The following is a 17817-nucleotide window of genomic DNA, read 5'->3' on the forward strand; positions in this document are numbered from 1 at the left end:
TTTTTTCAGAGTCCATAGGTTTTACCATTGACAACATAGCGTTTCTGAATAATTAACAGAGACTAATTTTAGCACTTAACTGTGTATTTCTTTCAAACGTTACACTGAGTTTTGTAATTTGAGGTGTGAGCCCCCAGAAACTTTATCTTCTTACATCACACAACAATTAACAGACAAAGCCCTACTGCACATCATAGACTATCTTTACTAAACACCCTTGCAGCCCAGGTACCAAAGTTGCTTTGCTGGGTTAGATGAGAGAAAGAGAGAGCAGGAAAGATCCATATCTACTAAGATAATAGAAACTGTCTAGCTCACCCTGAGGGTTTGAGCACATACAGGTTGTCTAGAAACACACACTTTTACCCATAGTAGAAGGGTGTGTCTGAGATGTCTAGCATAGGTTTTGATTTGGAAGGGTACCATTCTAGATCAAAAAATACAAGGCCTACACAAATTTCCAAAAACTTTTCACGCTTTGGATGTGCCCTGTAGACTTAGCGTTAAAACCCATGGGGGTAAGCGTCAAAACCCATGGGGGGTAGCATGAAACATTCATGTACCACGGCACTGCTTTGAGTTACTTTTAAGCAACTTTCCAGCTGGAAAGCAAATTCAAAAAATTTGCTCCAGTTTGCTTAACTTTTGTAAGTAAATTTGTCCCATTGTCTTTCATGTGGTGTGTGCCCTTTTGTTAGGATTTAGGTGTACTATATGATATGGCTGTGGGGCTTTATCATGCAGTACACTCCCAAATACTGTCTTAGGTCCAGTCAAGCTTGTTTACTAAACTAAACCTTAAGAACAACCCTGGGTAACTGTGGCTGTGAGCAGTAAGGCTTGGCAAAGGAACACAGTGTAAAGCAATTAACTAAAGAAATCTGACATAAATTTATAAAACAAGATTATATGTTTGCGAATTTTTAGAGACCTTGAAAAACAAAATTCACCAGAGGGCTCCAGAGATACAGATTTTAGAAGATATTGTCACTTTTAAATGCAATTGTAAACAAGCACAAGTCAACAAAATCTTGTAAACTGTTGAAAAGTTTGGAAAAGTTTGTTTGATTATTCCAGCCTGGGTTGAACAACCATCTCTGACTGGACAGAGGTCTAGGAAGCCATAGTGGACAGTGTGGACAGTTACCCGGTCCACAAGAGAGCATTTTTAAAGCAAGTTTCAAACTTTACAGGACAACGGCCATAGACATCAATGGAGTGGTCCTGATGCTGAGGATGCAGGCAAAAAGATGGTCTAAGGACACTCTGATTGGGGTGCAGTTGATGGAGGTGTCTTTGTGGTTGCTCCTCAGTCCACTGGCGAAGTGAGGTGACTCTGGTCACGGAGATCGGGGTCTCTCAAAGTCCTTTACATTGCAATTCCAGGCCAGCTGATGCTGGACTACTGGTCTCTTTGCACTGCGGTTAGGAATAAATCCTTCGGTGGGGCTAGTGTCACTTGAGTACAACAAATCCAGACTTGGATAGCAGTTTTGTGTCAGGCGGACTTGGGTGCAACATTTGACTATCTCAGATTTGTTCTTTTGGGTGCCTGGCAGCTGGTAGGGGCAAAACGTCAGGGGTGGTTACAAACTTATCGGTTTGGGATTCTTCAGTTATTGTGACCCTGTAGCTGGTTCCAGGAGTTCAGCTCTCTGATCCTTGTAGTCATTGCTTTGATTGGTGGCCAGGCATCAACTTTTTCCTGAGCCAGGAACCGCAGGCGCAGTTCAGTGTTCTCTATCCCAAAGTGCAGCAGGTGCAGTCCTTTCACTGGTAAAGCCTCTCTTTGTGCAATTCCAAGGGCAGCTTGGCAGTCTTTTTTCAGTCCTCTCACCACATCCAACATGATCTGAGGGGCAGGGTGCCAGGGGTGGTATATTTATCTCAGGAAAGAACCCAGAGGAGACCACACGGTCACTAGCCAATAGACTACCAGGCCGCCTCCTACCTAGTGACAAATTTCCTGTGATCTGTTAAGTCTGGCTATCCCAGAGCGCCATATTTGTGCCCCTTACAAGATGGCACAACCCTTCCTTGGCCATCAAGAGCTTAGTAGCCCACGCAAAAGGTGTGGCTACCAGAGGGCTACATTCCCATGGTAGAACTATTTTGGGGGTGAGTTTTCCCTTCTTGACCTTGTCTCCACTTTGTCTGCAGGAATAAAAGACATACTTGTCAGGGTTGTTGCACTACGTTTTTCACTAACGCAGCTTCACATTTGAAGCTCACCAATTGGGCTAACACCCTGAGTGGCCATCCTGGGAGAGGAGCTGACACTTCATTCTGCAGCAACCATCTTTGTTCCTGGGCCAGGGAGCCATTCATATGTCTTACCGGGAGGGGGGGGGGGGGCAGTAAGTTGTCTGTGTGACAAGGCCTTCGTGAAGCCACCGGGGTAGCTGGAGTACAGAGGGGCAACTTTCTAAAAGTTGCAAAACTTTGATTGTGGTATGAAATCCGGCCTGGGCATTTGGTCGGATTTAATGCCACAATTAATTTTATAGCTTATATGACCCAGTTAGTTAGTGCCATTCAGAAGTTAGCCAGGCTGGGGTGCCAACCGGTAACCTTGTGTTAGCCAATGGAACTACTAACATATCCACAACAAAAAAACAATTTATAAGTGTTGCTGGTAGGACATATGAAAGTTATATATCCTACTTAACAATACACAGGTCCTTGCAATAGGGCTAAGACATATGAAACTTATATGTCCTACTTAACAATACATAGATCCCTGAAATAGGCCTTCCTCCGGAAGACATACATATATTGTTAAGGGAAAGGGTGGCTTTGCAATAGATTTGAATGGCAAAGTCAAGCTGGCAGTGTAGACACTGCCCGTCTAGTATGCAGTGGCAGACTGGGAATCATTTTGTTCTTTGTCACACACAGGGTGGCACAAACAGTGCTGCAGCCCTGACTGTTTTCCATGACCTTGGTACTAAAACTAGGGACCTATAAGTAAGACAGCCCTTGCCTATTGGGTTTAGCCAATTCAAGATGCAATTTGTATAGGGTCAGAGCACTGGCACTGAGGTCAAATTAGCAGGCCTTAGTGCACTCTTAGAGCATCAAACCAAACGTGGGTGTGAAGATGCAAAAAGAGGTATTTTATAACACCTTGATACAGATGCTCATCAAGCGTAGGATCATTTAAAGCCCAAAATGCCATAAGCCTTTGTCTAGCACATGTCCAAAACGCACTAGATAAACTGCCTGGATCTGTTCTTAGGAGGCAAGGGCAACATTACGTTATGTAGACAAGTCTGCCTCTAAGCCCACCAATGGTTTTAATTGTGCTAGTGGGGGGGGGGGAGGAGTTATAGACATAAATTACAATAATTCAGGGAGAATGGGCTAGGTATCAAAACTGATTCTCAAGAGTTCACGAAGGACAAAAATCAGGCTAGGAAGTCTAGGGGAGAAGCTTAGGAAAGAGCAGGGGCCTATACAAGACTATGTTTCAAAGAAAATGCCTGTCAACACGTAGCATTTTATTAAGGTCAGAACATAGTGAGCTATAGCGTGCATTATGACCAAATGTGAGGCTGCCAGAAATCCCCTTAAGGGTTCCACATCATCAATATTTTTCCTGAGAAAAGTAGTGTCAAAATGACCAAACATGTGAGATGTGTGCACGTTAGTGTTCTATTGTGGCTTTACATCTTGTTAGCACTCAGAAGACCAGCATCTTCTTACAATCCAACAGTGGCAACTGCTGCAAATATCAAGAGGGGGGACGATGTGGATGGGGGAAATCAATAATAAAAAAAGACTTACCTTCCTGACGCCTCCTCGCTCCTCTTCTCTTCTGGTGTCTCAGCATTACCTGGGACACCAGCACAGGCTCGCCAGCAATCCTGGCACTGCTCTACTGCTAAACTTAGCATGAGAGTATCATCAGGATTGGTCTGGGCTGCTTGGGCTGCTACTAAGACAGCGCACTGGAGCCTGTGCAGTTTTTCCAACCCGGCTGTGTAACACAGCCGGGTTAGAGAAACCTAAGTCCGCATGTGTGTTTGGGCAGCATAAGATGGTTAGCTAAACACTCATGCACACTTAGTGCACATACTCCACTCTCGCCCCGCCTGTGGCTCAGCCCTGCCCCTCCTTGCACATGCTGCTGGCTGAGCCAGCAGCTATAAAATAAAATGATAATGAAATATTGTTTTATTTTACAGCTGCTGGCTCTTAGCCTTGGGGGTGCAGCTCCTCCGCCTTTGCAGAGGAGCCGTCCCTGCAATCTAATTTGCCTGGTATCTTCGCAGGTATAATCACAATAAACTCTTTGGACATTGCTAATGAGAGGAGCAGAAATCTAATTTAATGTCTAGGGGCCAGATGTATGAATATCTGGTAAGAAAATACTGGTCCCAAACTACAACCAGTATTTTTGCGACCTGTAAAAGAACTGACCTATGTACAAATAGTCAATTTCTTAAAAATCCGAATCATAGTGGGACAGAATCAGAGTTAACTCATGAATATCAGTGAGGTAGGTCGCAAATTGTGATTCACTATACCTAGATCCCATCACAGAAACTGTGACTACTGGATTAAGCAGGCCACCATGTCTATGGAACCATTGTAATAAAGAGAACTTTCTAAACGTTGCAGCCCATTTTTCCTTAAAAGGAACCAGGCTGCATTTAAAAAGAAGTGTTTACTTTTTTGTTTGTTTTAGAGTTTACAGAGAGATCATAGATCACTGCCTAATCCAGAAGAAACCTTATAACATTCACAAAGGGGAAGAGGACCCAAGACATGAAGTTATGTGTCTTTTTCAAGAAGATCTGAAGGTCTATGCCTTTTTTAAGGAGAACCTGAAGTCCTGTGCCTTCCTAAGGAGGACTCAAAGGACTGTGCCATTTTAAGAAAGACCTGCAGCCTTGTACCTTCTCTAGGCTCCTTCTTGCTGTTTGCTGTCAGTACACAACCTTCTCTTGACACATTGCTCGTGAGCACCTGTTTCATTTTATCATGTGTGGAGAATATGACTATCTATACAATCATCTTCTACATCCCCTACTACATTACCCGAGTCTATGGACAAAAAACAAATGTCAACAGTGTCTCAATACACATGGAAACCTAAAATTCATTTAATAGCTATACAATTGTCATATTTAGAACAAAATCACATTATTGGCTACAATGAAGGGATGAAACTGCCATTTATGGACTTCTGAGATTAGGTGTTCTCCACTTTAGTCCCTGTCTGCCATGCTGCAATATATTTCAACCATAAAAAAACACATTAGTGGAATGCCCCCTAGCTACAGCACATAATTACTAATCTTGCCTTTATGGGGATACAACATTAATATTCACATGTTAAGGGACCTTCTAAAGCAAATCTGAAATTGTTGTCAGAGTCTGCAGGAGATTCTGGCAGAAAAAGCTATCTTAATTTAAGATGACTATTGTGTGTTCTCTAAAGTGATGAAAAGTTAATGAGTATTTCTCAACAAATAAAAAATTGCCTAATTATCTGTCAACAGGTCCAAATATGTTGACAATAACAACTATTATTGATACCGACATTTTGCAACATTATGGAATAATTTGCTCTGATAAAGGTCTTCCTATGAATTGCATTGTTTTAATATACTCTTTTTCAATATTTCACTTCTCTATATGTACTATGCATATTGGTCAGGATTCCCTTATGGTCAGCTAAGGATAAGATATTCTATTTTAAAAAGGTCTGTGCCACAGATTTGGGATTATTCTTATCATGTACAGAAGTGATGTTTGTATACTGGTATTTGTTACATCTTCAATGCAAAAGCTTAACTTGTGTGGGCCAGTGGCTATGGCAATACACTAACATTAGTCTGTATTACACATGGCCTTATTTACCTTACATCCTAGTGACATACATTTTGATTTCAGTACTTACCCACAAATCAAAACTATTCTGGCCAAATCACATTATCGACTCATACCTCAAATTAGAAATATATTGATATGATGTCATTTGACTTAATTTTTCTTTTTGTTTAAGCACTCTAGAAGAAAGTTTATATTTTCCCACTGTGCCCCTCATGTTCTTCTCTTTCTCTTTCTGCCGCACTCCATGTCCCCCTCTCACCCATGAGCTTCTTCCCCAATTCCCCTGCAGTTCTTTGTCACCTATGCACAAAATTACAGACTAGAATATATGAATCACCCTGGGTTGGTCCCCACTAGTTTGTTATAGTTAGGTCAGTGTTTCAATAGAAAATTCCTTTTTAGGTCAAGCACCCTAATGCTTTTTGACCTGTTGTAAGTATTCTGAGGGCTTTTAACCACACCCATCTCATGCCTATCACTTTCACCGATTCGTGGGCCTGCCTTAAAGAAATCCCTCAATGTCATTGGTAATTGTTTAAAGTTTATCCTGCAGTGGGGCAGTTTTGTTACTGCCTTGCAGACTGATCCTGTTACATAGATTATTGCAGATAGGTTTCACTGTGAGTGAACTACTTTTTTCTTTTGTCTCTCTCCTTCACCCTCATGATAGCCATGGTGCTTTGAAGTATCATACAGCGAGAAATCAATCAGCGGTATTGGAGCGCTTTGCATGACTACCAGTTAACACATTGTTTTTTTGTCTCTCCTTCGTGCTCCATGGCGGCCATGGCTCTTTGAAGTTTCATAGAACCTGAACTTGCTTTGTTTGCAGTCTGTGTGTGTCTCTGTGTTTAAAACAGAACCCCTTGTGTTTTTTAATGACGTATCTCTCACAGTCATATGTTAGAACTCTCTGGCCTTAAAATTCAGGCCTCCAGCTTTACCGCTTCTGGCTCATTACTTTAAAAAGCACCCACTGACATTGCGACCTCAGAGGCCATCTCAGCTTTGCATGCTTTGTAGAGGCTGCCTCTCAAGACCCGAAGGGGCACAATAAACTATTGAGCATTTCACAAAACACATTGCGATAAGTAGTCTCAGGAGGTTTATGTATGGTGGAAAATGAAGCACAAGACCTAAAAGCAGGGCATGAATGTTATACAGCATTTTATTCTACGGTCAACTTTTTGCAGCCTGTCATTTCCTCCAATGTAGGACTACTTGTACCTGAATGCAAAATCAAATAAGGTCTGGGTAACCTACTCACTTGCCTGGCAATGCTTATGGACTCTGATATTACAATTCACAGAGAAAAACACTGCTTTCCTAAACACAGATAGCCCTACTGGGGCATAATTAACACAATGTAGGGAAACTAAATACTTTTTTACACTGGTGAGATCTCAGGGACTAAGTATTCCAGAATGACCCTTCCTCACTTAATTCAAACATCCACATGACTACGATTATCAGGAGACGAAGGACACAGTTGGGATTTCCTGCTCACACCGGATCTGTGATGCTCAGATCTCTGACACTGTGTGCCTGTATGGATTTCAGCACACTTAGAAGAGTTACTCAACAAGACTACAAGTACCCCAGAATGCAGAGTTCATACCAAGACTGTACGTCCCATGTGGGACAGCTTGAGATCTCCTAGACGGCCACACAAGCATCCCAATCCTTGCCCTTCCCTCCCAAAAAAAACCTCACATGGCTCTTTTCCTCACCTTCATTTCACTAAATGCTCGTCTGTTTCAGGAGCGCCGTGCTTTTTTTATGATTTAATTACAGCTGGTTTGCCTGCAAAACGGCAGCTGCTACCTCTGAGGCTCTTGCGGAGCCCGCTTCGAAGGTAAATGGAAGCCCTTTAGTTATATGCATTGCCACTGGAATTATGTGGCAGGAAAAGACCAAATTATAAAGCAAGAAAAGTCCAGTTATCAAATTACAACACCAATAGCTCTAACTCATGTAAATGTGAGACCTAATGCATTGTAAATCTTGTTTGTTTTGCTAATAAATTTGGTGCTGTTTTACGAATCTCAAGCCCAAAGATTACTATAACTTGTGCCCTTGCCATGCACAGCTAATTATCCCACATATTAAATCACTTATAACGTTATATACGATCATTGATAACATCACAGCAACATTTGGAATAACACTATTCATGATAACACTGTACATGGCAGAGGCGTGAGTTGTAGTTACCTTAGGCCAGGAGCTACAGTTACTGGAGATAACTTTAACTGGTGAATTTCAGTGTTTATTTTTACTTTAAAACACCATGTTGTCACTGAAATTTTAACCTAACTTTAATCTCACTTTAACCTTTGTTTTTTTCAGTTATTTGTGTGTGTGTTATTATGTTTTCTAGTTTTGTAATTTTGTACACCATTTACAATGACAGTCGATCTCACCTAAAAATTAAGGTCAATGCTGCATCAGCATTTATCTTTGCTGCTCAGAAGAAAGTAGGTTTCAGCAGAGATTCTTGTTGAATAACTAGAGGATCGGTGTGTTTGCACAGTGTTATTTTCTCTCAGTGGGAGGGAAAGTCATTAGTCTTGTGTGAAATATGCATAACTAATCAAGAATAGAGGTATCAGATTAAGTTGCCCTTGATAGATTCCTTCTTGCTTTTTTGGAGCTATGCACTTCATGTAGGGATACATTTTGTGGCTAAGTAGAATTTCTATTTTCGTTTATATATTTATTTTATTTAGATATTTCTTCACACCGGGGTAACCCTGGGAGACATAAAGACCCACTTTCAAGGTGTCCAGGGAAATGGAATACAATTTACTGTTCTTATTACCAAGCAAAAAGAATGAGTTCAAGAAGATTGCTTAATTTCTTTAGTGAACTCAGCCTCTCCGAAGTCATTATTCATTCAAGACAGATATGTTAATGAAATATACGCTAGATCAAACTGCAGAAAGGTGCCTACAACTGCAATCTTTAAACACATAGTGGTGAGTCACATCTAGAATATTGTTGAAGTTATTTTCATGACACTTTCAGAAACACAAAGGTGCCGAGAACGAAGTTTAATGTTTGCAATCCTTTCCCTCTGCTCAAAATAATATGTATCATATGATTATTATTTTAAGCGTGATTTTAAAGCAAACTTCATATATATTGTTAAAAGCATCAGACCTGAAACGTGGACTCATAAAAATGACACTTTGAAGGGCAAATAAGTAAAAACGAATTAAAGCAGAGTGAATAGTGTTTTTGTACACATAACGCTGCTACTTACACAGCGGACACATACCTAAAGAGAAAAGCAGAGCTGGGCATATCAGGGGATCAAAATCGATACATGGTTGTATACACAATGAGAAGTGGGGAGGAAAGAAAAGGTACATGTGTTTGATCTAGATCGAAGAACAGCTACTAGAATCCTTTAAGAAACAGGTGTTAATAGAAAATATATGTTTCTTTCTAAAAGGCATGCATAAAGGGACAATTACGGAGAGGTGTGCTGTACCACATTTTAAGGGTGTAGCTGTGAAAGACTGATTTTTATAACTTTGTTTGCTATGCTTTTCTTGATTTCATATCTGTCATGATTTAATATCTAGCAATATCATCTTATGTTGTGAAGTCCTCCTGAAATGGTTAATTTTCTCAGGATGCATGTTGTGCAAATTGCTAATGCCTTTTAATGAATATAGGCCTCTGGAGTACACTAAGTGCAGGTCTATCAGTATGATTAGTCCTGATGGCAGTCAGGTTGGTGGCAATGTATTTGACTGAGTGCATTGTAAAGGTTGTCTACTTGGTTATATCGGATGACGAAAGGGTCGTTTCTATTGTTATGCTCTCAACTAGTTGTTCCAGTGGATTACTGTCAGGGTTGGAAATAGAGCTAAGTAATAAAGATAGCTTTTTCCTTGATGTAGTGATTGTTTCAGCCATGTTTACGTATGATTCACTGAAGAATTTGCCCTGAGGAGCATGAGGTGAAGTGTTTGCTCGGTGGGTGAGGATCAATGAGATGTTTTCGAAGTTGCTGAGTTTGAAGGTTTATGCCTACTGAGTGTGGGTCAGTTGTGTTTGTGTGAGTGGGATGGGGTATCCAGAGCTGTAAGACCTATGGCATGTGATGGTAAGGTAATTTACCTGAGGTGTGAGAAGAAGAGACGATGGCTTGAGAGACCTTTCTGACCATTGAAAATAAGGATTTGCATATATATGCCTTTGTTCTCATCATGCTTTTGTCTTCGAGATCACTGTGATGGCACACTCGGGGCAGTGTCATAAATGTTTTGATTGAGAGACTACCAAGCAGCTTGAATGAAAAAAAAAAAAAAAAACTTTAACTGTGTATAACAAAACTCTTTTCAGAATAGTTTATCGGTGGCTAGTCCCACAGTTTAAGCAAAAGTGCAGCAACATGGAAGAATATGTCAAGGGAGGTCTTTAACAATGTCAATTGTGCTGCAGTAATCTGACGAATACTTCTTTTACATTTGAAGATTTGTGAAATGCACAATAAAGTTAGCTGCTACATTATTGGCTTTTTTTTTTAAATTAAAGTAACTAACAACAGTTATGTGTATTCATTCAATATTTGTGAAATTGAAAACAGAATACTGGAAAGTGTTAACATGATATGATAACGTAGGTTTTTTTATTAACCTTCTCTGAGCAGCAACCAATCCTTGAATGTTGATGGGGTGAGGTACACAATACAATACCATAAAATTATAACCAACTAATGCCATTAAGTTTGCTTGAGTGTGTTTTCTGGGGCAGTGCAGCCTTCAGAAGATCCTTTGGAGGTTCCAATGGCAGTGACTACTGCTTCAGATGGCCTTTGTTTCAAGGAGGACCTATCATTCAGAATTTGGTGCCTCTCTTCTATTGATAGGTCGTAGAAAGTAATAACCAAACATTGGCAAAGCCAGTAGTTTTCGCCTATGCAAAAAATATTGACGTTGTCAATGTTTTAGTAAGTGTTGAGCTGCTGTGCAACTTAGCTTTCAGAAACAAAAACACTATGACCTGGCCAGCATGTAAAAACACTTAGACACCAATGCACTTTGTAATCCGTTATGCTCAATATGCCTGCACCAAGCATAATGTATGCAAGGAGGGCATTCAACTGCAGGGAGGACCGTACAAATGGTGCAGTGAAATGACAGTATTTCGCAGCGCTATTTTTAGCATCATTCTTAATGCCTGATCAGAGCCAGTGTTAAAATGATGCACCCATTACCTTCCATGGGCCTCCCTTTACTTTGCAGGGTTAGCACCACAATTTATGCTGCTAATCCTGCAAAGTCCCACAATAGCCTCATAAATTCTGATACCCCCCCCGCCCAAACCTCCCTCTCAAATACCAGACAACCCTCAGACACACCCTAAGTCACAGATGAAGGATCCAGTGCACCGGAGGCTTGAAACTGTATTGATCTTTTGGACTATACAGGGCTCCTCTTCAAGTTAAGTGGGGAAGACAGAAGTCTTGGGTTTGCTGTGCCAAAGGTGGATTTAGCAGTGGAGGTGACAACCTTAGGTTTAACTTAATAGAGTTTGAATATTGTAGAGGAAATATTCTGGTATAATTTAATTAACTGCGGGATATAAATTATGATGAATCCATCTGTTTTGGTCAAGAATAGGAAGCTATTGTTAATATATTCTTAAAACGAAATATTATTACCATTACTGAAGCCATGCCCGTCTGATTCTGTCCCTATCTCTCACAAATGCTATCACTGTTTAGTCGCTGTTTTTTAAGTTTTTTTAAAATTTACTGTAATGTTCAGTTTTTTTAATTCTACTATTTTGTCGTACTATACTACATACATGTTATTTAATCAATAAATTAATCAGACCACTGAATGTACTTAGCAAACTTCACTATTAAACATGTGATAGTTAAGAAGTAGCATAAATCATATCTCCTATCTTGTCGAAAGCAGGATAAGCATTTATTTTTAAACGATCAACGCGTAAAACGGTGCCCTATCACTAAAACCAACAGTGTAGACAGGGAGCTGATAGTTACAAAACATTAGCTCTGTCTAAACAACATATTTCCAAAGCAATGATGTGAGTGAAAACCAAAACGATAGGGAAGCTGATAAACTCAGGGCATCAAAGTAGCTTTCCTCACATTTGTGCATCAAGGATGACCTTTCCAAGGCAACAGTAAGCAGGGAGGAGTTAAAAATAATTTTATGCATTATCCAAACAGCTTTCAGATATTAATAAGCAATTTTGCTATTATTGATAATTTGTTTTTAACCACCCAGGGAAGGTGAATGTTTTGCAATAAGCACATTTTGAGACAGTTCTGGAATTGGAAAAAAAATACTACGGGAACCCATACATTTATGTTCAAGTTGGGGCAAAGGAAAGAGGGTGGCGTCATAAGGGCAGAGCGTGAATAACCGTTTTTTATAGTCAACTCAAACATTTATTTTTAAAAAGAAATCTATTGCAAACAAATTGGAAACAAGGACAAAGGTGACAGTAAATCTGTTTTAGATCTGTTTTATGTGCCTAATTGATTGTAAAGTGGTTGATTTTTTAAATACTTTAAAAGGTTGAACACCTGCTGCAGATATCGTTGTGTGCACAACAACTTTGGGGGAATTACAATAGTGGTAATAGTGGTAAGATAACTCTAGTGGTTAACATAGTTTTGAGAGTCTTCTGTGTTTTGTCCAGTCACATTTGTGACTCTTAAAGTTGTATTGAGGGCTAATGAGCCTTCTGCAAAGCACATCATGTAACATGCAGATGACAGATTTGAATTTAATTTAGACAGAAAAGTAGGCAAACGAGCTGCAAACCTTCTAATGTAATACAGTGATCTATTTACTGGCATCCATGAGCTGCATGCAAACTGTAAATCATGGATTTAGAATTGATCCTTATTTTTGTTTCTCAATCTGTTGAAATTCTAAGATTGCAAGCAAGGGTTCTTTATAGAAGTAATAAAGTCTTGTTAGTACAGGCAACCACTGCCCTGTGTTTAATATCCTGAGTTTGTGTTTCTCTTGACCATTAACTCTTAAAATGTAGGGCCAGATTTACATGAAAGTGGCGCATCAGCTGTGATGCACCACTTTTCATGCGCCCCCCTAACAACACCATGTGTGTGCCGTCTTTATAATACGGAACACTATGACGCACAGTAGGACAATAGCATCAGAATTTATGAGGCTATTGTGGGACTTTGCAGGATTAGAGCCATAAATTGTGGTGATAATCCTGCAAAGTAAAGGGAGGTCCATTCAAGGTAATGGGCGCATCATTTTAATGCCTGCTCTGATCAGGCATTAAGAATGACGTTAAAAATGGCACTGCGAAATGATGTAAATTTCACTGCACCATTTTTACGGGTCTCCATGCAGGTGATCGCTCCCCTTGCATACATTATGCCTGGCACAGTCATATTGAGCATATGGGATTACAAAGTGCATTGGTGTCTAAGTGTTATGCTCCAAGTAGCTCCCAAATCGGATGATATTTAAGCAAAAGAAGGGCTGAAGGCCTTTAAATCAGGTGTTTGGTGTGGACCCAGCTGGATGTTCAAAAAAGAAACTCCCTCTGAGCCTGCATGTTGAGGCTTCTAAGTTATGCCCCAGTGTGAGAAATTGACACCAGGACATATTCAGCATACTTTACTTGGCTGGCAGGATCCTTGATCAAGCTCAGAAATAGCTACCTGAACCGAGATCCATTGAAATCACTCTACGTTCACATAAATCTTTTTTTATTATTATTATTTTGTTATCATTCACGCTTGCTTTGAATATTTGAACTGGAAGCCTTTTTCTTCTGCATTACCGGAGCAGGGCGATATCAAGTTATGAGCTTTTAGTATTTTACACCCAAAAATCTGTTCGTGATTTTTTAAGATTTGGCACACTTTGCACTTTAGCACTACTATCAAATTGAATTGCATACTCATGCCCTGAAACAGTGTTCGAGAGGAAGTCTCTTGCTCTTAAGAAAACTAGTGTAGACAACATTGTCATTTATGCTTGTTTCTCAGATTCGAGCCACACAAAGAGTTTAATCCTTTAAAAATACAACTCCTGTGAAGGCGCCATTTTTAATTTCAGTTAATTAATATGTTGAAGAAGGCCCATATCAATACGCTCGCACACAGATGATAGAAATGATGTATGGGTAATTGACAAGACATCTGGGGATGCCAAGTAGATCAATGTTTCTCTAGCAGAGGAGGAGGAGTTGCCATTACAGCAGCAAGAGCAGCCCATATAAGTAGTAGTGCCCCCAAGAGCCTACTGCTATCATAAAAGCATTCAAACATCAAAGTGCTAATGCTCTGAAAGCTTTTTTCTGTAGAAGGCTAGGCCAGTAAGTTATGAATTGGAAAATTGTAAAATCAATACATTGTGAGGACGAGGACAGTAAAAAGTGAATGATAAGTTATCCATACAAGACAGAATACATAGAGACCTGGTTGTACTATTAACAAACACTTTTAGGTGCATGTAAATTAGTACTCCTTTGTGAATAATCCTTAAACAACTAAAATAGAAATAAAATATGAATAATCGTTTAGTACAAACATGAAGGACTGTATCCTCTTTGCTATTTTGCCATTAGGGAACTGGAAGTTTGGAGTCTGATTCATAAGGCAAGTAAAGAGAAATAGAAGAGAACTGTAATGCTACTTCTCATACTCATAAATGACTTTCATAGAGAGCCTCTATCATTTATTTTAGTTTCTAAAAGTCGTAACTCCTTACTATGATATCACAACAGGCGATAACAAAATTGGTTATCAACTGTTCTGATGTGATGTTATGAAGGCCTTCCAGGCCAGGTGACAGGTCTCTCTGAGAGCCTATCAGAGCAGCTCTGCTTGTCTGCATTGACTGAAAGCAGAAAGCACAGCTGCAGCAGTGGGAAGAACGGCAGGAGTGGTAGTAGGTTTGATTAAGTATAGCAGGTAAGATATTTATTTTTCACATTTGCATCAGGGAGGAGAGAATATGTTACATATAGCTCTCTCATTATCCCTTGCCCCTGTGCAGTATTTGATGGTAGGGACATGTGATTTTGGGGCTGTAAATAACATACAAATGTAGATGAGTATAAATTGAATTACCTCAGGGTTCTGAGTGACATCATAGGCAACACCAGCTTCACTCTCATTTTCTATTAGACGTCACTCAGAATCCCTCTATGAAAAACATACCCATAATTCACTGTTACTCATGTATAGTACTGCATGTTATGTTTGAGAACTGTCGGTGTGAGGTGGAAGGTATTCAGTGGGATCACCATGCCATACTGTTGGTGTTAGTGCATAAACACTTTTATGGTGCTCAATGTGAAAGCAATGTACTAGAATGTGGAGATCATTAGTGAATGAGATTAACTCATGCATTCCTTTCCTCACCTTGTTCTTAAGTTGTTAGATTGCTATTGTGAAATAAGGACACAACAGGCCTGATTATAACTAGTGGGTGAATATGATCTCTGCATAAACAGCACTTGTGCATTAATTAACAGACTTCTTCTGTTTGTTCCTGACATATTTCACCAGGAAAACCCTGGCAAACTATATTGGGATCAAATGCACAACAAAAGGCAAAACATGATTTTTTTGATGATTAATACCATTTTCAGCTGTACCTCATTCTTTTTGTGGTAGCTTGGGTTAGGAAGTAACTGCCACATACAGTTAACACCTCATCCCTGGTAAACATTGTCTATTCCACTTTATATATGAGTTTTTTCCAACCATCTTTTAGATGAATAAAGTTGGATTTAAACCAATCTTATTTGGTCTGTCAATTTGAACTCCACAAACATCTGCTGAGATTATTGAGTGAATGACTCATTCATTCAACACAATGCTCTGCATTTAACCTGGTTGTCAGTCTTCAACACTCGATTCTAGTCTTGTGTCCCTATCTGATTATTAGGACACATTTCACACCCTATTTTTGTGAATAGTAAGTGTGTTTTAAGGTCGCAAATATCGATGCTTTGTAACTTCATGTTGAGTTTTCAAAAACAAAATTACCTGTATTATGAAATGTTGAGCTGGTGAGGTTTAAGAACAAAACATGGCAATGCAAAGGAACCCTGTGGTATAGACAGAACGTGAGCCCCTTGTGTTCTGCGCCACTAGCCCTCCATAGAATCCCATGCTAGTGTTCACCTTTTTAGGCTGTGCTACGAAGAAGATAGGGCATCATTTCTTGCCTGCAGTACCTCCTACCGCGGAGGACTTCCGCAGGGCAGTGTATGGAGGATACTGCAATAGTTCTCAACTTCCAGTCATGGCTAAGGGCAGCCCTGAGGGAAAGCATGGAAAATTGGGAGCAAACTCATTGCAGCCTGACCACAAATCTCTAGTGATGAGGACAACCAAATGTATTTTGATAATTTAATATATAATGAACATTTATACACATGTTTATTTCATGCCATTTGTACTAGCTGAACATTCTTCTTCTTAAATGACAACGCAAATTTGATATATTGAAAATATTTTGTCATTCATGCTCATTGCGCACTGAAGAGGAGCGGAGTGGTACATTGTAACAGCCAGGGCAGGTGCACCATGAGTAGATGGTAGTCCTCTTCAGTACCCCCAGAGTGGACGCCTGGACAGTCTCTGCAAATACTGGTGCAAGGTCCTCTGCCACCTTCTACATGGGAGACACAGAAAGCAAACTGCAGCAGTTTTGTCACAATTTAACCTCTTGCCTGTCCCATTGTGCATGTTAAACAATTATGTTCTGAAGCACTCAGTAACAGCCAGTGTTGCTATATTTTACATTATACATATACAAGTAATTTTCTCTAATGTAAACAATCCACTTCTGATTTCAGTTTACATTTCCTGCACATTGTTCTCTCACCATAAACTTGGTTACACTGAAATCGCCATGGCCTCAAAATAGCTTTAATTCATTTTCTTCCTCTCTGCTACATTCGCTTACCCAGGCAAATATTCGCATCATTATCAGGAAGGTGTTCCTGGTTGATCTTAGGTGTTGTCACTTTTATAACAGATGTGTCTTCCTTGCAGAGTGTAAAAATGGCTTCTCGGCAATGGAAGGATGGTGGGTCCAGTCGATGTTTCTGTTAATTGCAGCATGCTCACTTTCTGCTCGCTTTGGTTCTGTGTGGCCCATGGAGTGCTGCCAGCGTCCTGCCCTAGCTCGAGATTTGAAAAAGCTTTTCTGAGAGACTGAAGTTACACAATTTGATTCTTCTGCTTCAAATTCAATGCAATTGCCGAGGTTAAAATGTTTAGATGTTTAGAATTGCTATCATAGAACAAAAGGAATTGCAACACAAAAGACCCATTACAGTCTGCAAGTTTTTTTAAAGTGACCATTGAGTCAAAGTGTGATAGCTGCTAACAGAATATAGATGAGTGTGATTTTTTAAAATCTATGTTTATTGGTAAAGTCAGTGCATACAGTGCAATCAAGGCAGCAGTTAACATACAAAACGGTATCACTGAGCATGTGGCAATATATATAACAGATAAAATAAACAGTCATTTCCTCTCATGTATCAAACCATTTTTAAATTTGAAAAGAGAGAAGTATGTATATAAAAGAGATGCTAATTAGGTATTCATTCTGCCTATGATTAATATTCACCACGGAAAACAGGGATAGGAAAAATCAAAGGGAGGAGGGAGAGTTTTGCTAGTGTCTTGCATTTGATCGGTAGCGGTTGCAGGGTGCGAGCTTGTAACTGGACATAAAAGGTAGCGGGTAGTGGGTGTTGTTGTCATATGATATCAAGTTGAAACTTGTAGGGTGGCGGCAATGAGGGTGATGGGCTCTAGGGGTGAAGGAAGGGTGTGAAACGGTATGAGACACCCCGAAATCAGGGCAAAGATGGTGCTCTGTAGCAGCATATTAGTAAATAGCAAATTGGGTAAAAAAAGTTATGTCACAAGAAAATATTAGCCAATCAGAGGCGCATGGTGTCATCTCATGT

General features: G+C 39.9%; 1 protein-coding gene across 5 annotated transcripts in view; it reads right to left on the reverse strand.

Moving 5' to 3' along the window:
• Positions 1–17817, reverse strand: part of CDH11 (cadherin 11) — a 246256-nt gene that overhangs the window by 152307 nt on the left and 76132 nt on the right. Inside the window, exon 2 of one of the 5 annotated variants that reach the window (XM_069217108.1) lies at positions 16800–17016. The exons of the other annotated variants lie outside the window; for them this stretch is intronic. The gene's annotated coding sequence lies outside the window, so the exon portion shown is untranslated. The remainder of the gene's footprint in view (positions 1–16799; positions 17017–17817) is intronic. 5 annotated transcript variants of the gene reach the window in all.

The sequence above is a fragment of the Pleurodeles waltl genome, chromosome 12 (assembly GCF_031143425.1).
Source record: "Pleurodeles waltl isolate 20211129_DDA chromosome 12, aPleWal1.hap1.20221129, whole genome shotgun sequence".
Lineage (NCBI taxonomy): Eukaryota > Metazoa > Chordata > Amphibia > Caudata > Salamandridae > Pleurodeles > Pleurodeles waltl.